Consider the following 5,180-nt stretch of genomic DNA (forward strand, 5'->3'; position numbering starts at 1 on the left):
TTATTAGTTTTATTTTTCTCATTTTGCATTTGGCCCAAAGTGTGGGAATTACAAAAGGGGGACAAGGAGGAATTGTGAATACATATAATAGGTCACCAGACATTTGTATTATTTTTATCATGAATAGTATCTTTCTTAGTGTGGTTCTAAAGGCGTCTGAACCCAACTATGAAATCATTGCTATCATCTTCCCTTTGTAATAAAATAAAAATATTTTTAAAAAAGAGAATAAATGACACAGCTAGTTAGAGCCAGCCCAAGTAACTGAGGCTCTAACTATGGAATGGGAGGTGAGACTTCTGGAATCATGTGGACTCGGGCACTACTCCATGTTTAACCTCTGCCTCAAACTACTTACCTAGTTTGAATTAAAGTAGACTACATTTTATTGTGAGCTGCTGCTGCGTCGTCGTCTTCTTTTTTTTTTTTTACTTTCACTGCAGAATACTTTATTACAACACACAGCTCCAGCACAAGCCCCCTATGTACAATGTACAAGCACACACCGACTACCCTAACTGGGGGCCTTTCCTTTCCCCTTGCCTTGCGGACCTCTTCTAGTAAATATTTCCGATACTGGATCTCCTTGGCGAAGGAATTTGCCTTCTCTTTCAGAGCCTCGTTTTTCTTGTCTTGCTCTTCATACTCATCAGGGAGGGCCTCCTGCTCTCCCCTCTTTCTGGTGGTACCTGGTGGCTGTTGTCTTGCTCTGCTCCATTTTTTCAGCTTTTTATCTAGTTTCTTACCCTTTACTTTTGCTGCTACCATCTTGTGTCCAGAAAGCTGTAGGGTTTGGGGTGGGCAGAGCCACAGAGGGTGCCTAGAGACAGCAGGAACATACCTACTTGGAGAGGCCCTGGAGGCAGAGGGACTATTGCTGGGGAGAGCCCAGATAGGACTCTGGGCTCAGAGATGCCCCTGTCATTGCCTGAGGTGACATCCTCCTCTTTTATGCATTGAGGGATGGTGGTAATAAAAAGAGTTGAGTCGGACTTCCTATCTCCTTCAGAAATATCCACTTGACTGCCCAACTCTAAACTAAAGGAATGATCCGGAGTGGACAGGGCCCCTGGAGAAGGGAAGAGGTTGCAGGAAGGTGAAGGGGGCAACCTGGTCAGTTTAGAGTAAACTTTCTGAAAGATGGCTAATTGGGTTCATTGTCTAGGGGTGAGGGGGACGCCTTATTAATCTCCTGGTCTAGGGGGTCACAGAGATCACATGTGTCGTCCCATGTAGCCAAAGCCCATAGGGCATGTTTCAAGGTCATCTAAACAGGTCGTCAAAGTCAAACTCCTTGGGATCCAATGTCTCTACCATCCAGTCTGTCCTGGAGAAGGCATCTTCCTTACACTGTCTGAGGCACTGACCAGCCCATCCACAGCCAGCCATGCAGAGGAGCCCACTCTAGCCTGGTCGCTGGAGAACCCATGAGATTTGAAGTGCTTGGCCACCTCCAGATGGTCATCTAAGAGACCTTGGCTTTCTTCAGCCTCCAAACCCGACCGATTGCAGGGAGACATCAAGTCCATCTGTGCTTGTTCTGAGAATGGGCCAAACGACAGGAATGCCATGGGGGAGGCTCTCCAGGAGGCTGGAGCCTAACCAGGAAGAGCTTCTCATGGTGGAGAAAGGGGTGAGGGAAAGCTCCAGGGGCCAGCTTTGGACTAAAACCTTAGGAACTCACTGGTATTCTCACGGCGAGAAGGCCCTGTCTCAGGAGTGGACGCCTACACCACGCCCTCGATGATGCCTAAACCGGATGTCCTTGCCATCACTTAAGCTGAGAAAGAGCTCTCGCTCAAACATGCTGGACTGACCCGTGGGGTACAGCCCATCGTCATAGGGAGCCAAGCCTCCCAGCACTTGGCTCTCAGAGCACAGACCAAGAAGAAGGAGGTGTCTGGTTTGAATGTGCGTGAAGTGAGACTGAAAGCCCGAAGCGTTGTTCTCAACAATAGAGCCACACTTCCCCCAGGCCCGTGCAGACCGAGCCTGTGGGCCTGGGCACCCCTCTGTACCGTGCATGGGTGGGGTGGGCACATTTGCTCTCTGTGTTCACAGTGCTGACCAGCCCTCTTCTACTTGACCCCAATCTCCCTTTTATCTGATGTGCATGTCCCCTATTAAGCTTTGCGCAGGTTGACTGAAGTATTTTTCTTTCTTTAGGGGGGCTTACAGGATTCCATATAGGACATTCAGGGATACAGTAGGGCCTTGCTATCGCTGTGTTCTCATGAAGGAGAAAGCTCATCACCCTTGCCCACATCCACGGTCTGTCCATGCTACGAGGTTCACAGACACAGTGTCACCCTCTCGACACTGAGAAAATGAAACCTGAAAGGTACAGGATCAGTAAATCAAATACCGTGGAAAAGCCCAGATAATGGGTGAAATGTTAGGGATTATCCCAGTGCTGTTTGCTCTTTCCTCCAGAACAGCGTCATGATGGCCTGAAGGGGCAGCATCTGAACAGTCCTGGGCATAAAATTTCCAACTCACATAGGGTAAGCCTTATTGACCTCCTGGTCTAGGAGTAATGGGAGTAAGCCTTGTATATGAAAAGTGGGGACCCCCTCCCCACAGCCTAAGTGCATGTCTGATAACGACCGCCTGCTTGTGTCTGTAGATGGATATTTTCTTCACATTAGCTGTGGCCTTTTCAAAGTGGTTGTGGTTTAACTGCCCTTATTTTATCTTATAACACCTCAGCCACCACTGGTACAGACCCAACCAGTGGGGGCCGGTTTGAGTTGGAGCATTTTCCACGAATCAACCACATTTGCCGGAGCACGTAAACAAAGGAGGCCTGAGAACATGAAGCACCATCAGCTGCACCAGCACCCTCCCCCACCAACACTGGCTCCTCCACCACCACCTCCGCTCTCCTCCTCTCCGCCTCGCCTCCGGTGTCAGGGGAGCCCAGGTTGAGCTGGGGAAGGAAGTGGCCACGAAGTTTGAAGCCACAGGAGATACTGGCTAGCAATGCCCCAGCTGTGAAATTAGCACACAAAACACTCAGTGATTTTTAAGTTCCCTCTGCTTCTCCCTTTCCCCCTTGCAGAAATAGTTTCAACTCTGTTAAATCAGCGATCTTCAATCTTTCTCATCTCATGGCACACGTAAAAGAATTGGTAATACTCTGCAGCACAACAAAAAATGTTTTTTGCTAATCTGACAAAAAGTAGTTATAATTTTGATTAATTTATAAAAACAATAAGAGTAATTACCTACCCTTTTTGCTCAAAGTAACTTTTTAAAAAATCAGGTGCATATACTTGTATATAAGGATTTCTAGTACCAAGAATTAACCAATCACATGCAACCTTATTATGTGGTGTAATCGATAAGATGCAACTCTTTAATGACCTGTGTATTTACGGTTTAAGACAGGGCATTTACACCAGCAGGCTATTGTTGTGTTGGCTGTTGTCATTTTTTAATTTGACAGTTTAAGGGAAAAGAGGTCAGTGCCCCTGACTAAAAAGTCAGGTATTTACTGCTCTAAAAATCCTTGTGGCACACTGGTTGCAAGTAGGGGGGGGGGGGGTATTTGGCCTAATGAGGTTTGATCAAATCAATGAGAATCAAGCAGGAGCTCTAATTAAATTGCATCTTTCTTGTATCTGTTTGGTCTTATTTGGTTTCCCAATGGGAGCCTCTACTTGGTTTCTCAGGACCTAAAGCTGATTATAAACAAACAAAATCTTTTCAATTTTAAATGAGACATTGTTTTAATTCTGATATGTAAAAGCTTTTATTTTTAAAGGATTCATATAATCCGTGTTTTTTTTTTAACCCACCAACCATACATTGAACATTTGTTTTATGCCTATGCCCATGGACATACAGACACATGGATAAATGAGGGTCATACTTGTTGGTATTATTAGTAAGAAAAAGTGGCCAAAGGACCTGGGCCAATATTTCACAGGAGGAAAACAAATAAACTTCAAATATATGAAAAGATGCTTACCCTCACTCATAAGAGAAAAGCAAATTAAAGGCACCATGAGACTATTTTTCAGTTGTCATGTTAGCCAAGTCCTGGCATTAGCACACTCTCGGCATTTACCTACATTGCAGTAGAAATGACCAATGCACACATTCAAAATGACATAAAACACTAATATTTATTTCAGCATTTTTAATAATAATAGCCAACACTCTATCACGGAGAACTGATTTTATAAAGGAAATACACAGCTAGGTGGCCCTATGTCCTGACATAAGAGCTCTAGGTTGTATAAGTAAGAAACGTGCAGAATCATGTGTATTGTGTACTCCCTTTGTGTGTGAAGGGAGGAAATTAGAATGTATATAAACCTGCATATGTATTTATACATGTGCATTGATTGCATAATAAAAACAAGGATGCACGAGAAACAAAAATGTGGTCTGCAAGACAGTGTATTTTACAGGTGCTGTGATGTTGGAACCACATGGAGGTATTGCCTAACAATTTTAGGTACCTGTCCAGGTTGCAGCACGTTGTCCTGTGGAAGGGGCTGTGATGGCTCCCGGCTGCCTCAGAGCTGAGACAGCAGCGCTGGAGCTCAGGAGCTATTTCAGTCACCTGCTGGCCTCAAACCGGCTACACATTAGAATTACTGAAGGTTTTATTAAAGTCCGGCGCCTGGCCTCTGATGCAGTCTGGGTCTCAGTGATCTTTTACAAATATTTTTAATTGATTTCAGAGAGGAAGGGAGAGAGAGAGAGATAGAAACATCAGTGATGAGAGGGAGTCATTGGTCCGCTGCCTCCTGCACACCCTACTGGGGATCGAGCCTACAACCCAGGCATGTGCCCTGACTGGGAATCCAACCGTGGCCTCCTGGTTCACACAGGTCGATGCTCAACCACTGAGCCACGCTGGCCTCAGTGATTTTTAAAGGCTTCAAGAGGACAGCCGCTGACATAATGGGCAAAACAGCAGATTTTCAGTCAGATGGACCTGGAATCACGTGGACGCGGGCACTACTCCATGTTTAACCTCTGGCATAGTAGCCTCTCTACAGTTTTCCCATCAGCGCAGCATGATACCTGCACTGTGGTACAGTGAGAGCATTAGACGGAGCATGCAAACTGCTGAGCAGAATTCCTGATGCTCACTAAGTTGTAGGTACTTGCTGTTATTCAAACAAAACAGAAGAAAGCGAACAAAAAAACAGCCTAACAGAACC

The 5,180-nt window shown here is 45.6% G+C and overlaps 1 pseudogene; it reads right to left on the reverse strand.

The window, feature by feature from the left end:
- Positions 1-378: 378 nt before the first annotated feature.
- Positions 379-1,571, reverse strand: LOC132242551 (cyclic AMP-dependent transcription factor ATF-4-like; annotated as a pseudogene).
- Positions 1,572-5,180: the final 3,609 nt, after the last annotated feature.

The sequence above is a fragment of the Myotis daubentonii genome, chromosome 10 (assembly GCF_963259705.1).
Source record: "Myotis daubentonii chromosome 10, mMyoDau2.1, whole genome shotgun sequence".
NCBI classification, from domain to species: Eukaryota; Metazoa; Chordata; class Mammalia; order Chiroptera; family Vespertilionidae; genus Myotis; species Myotis daubentonii.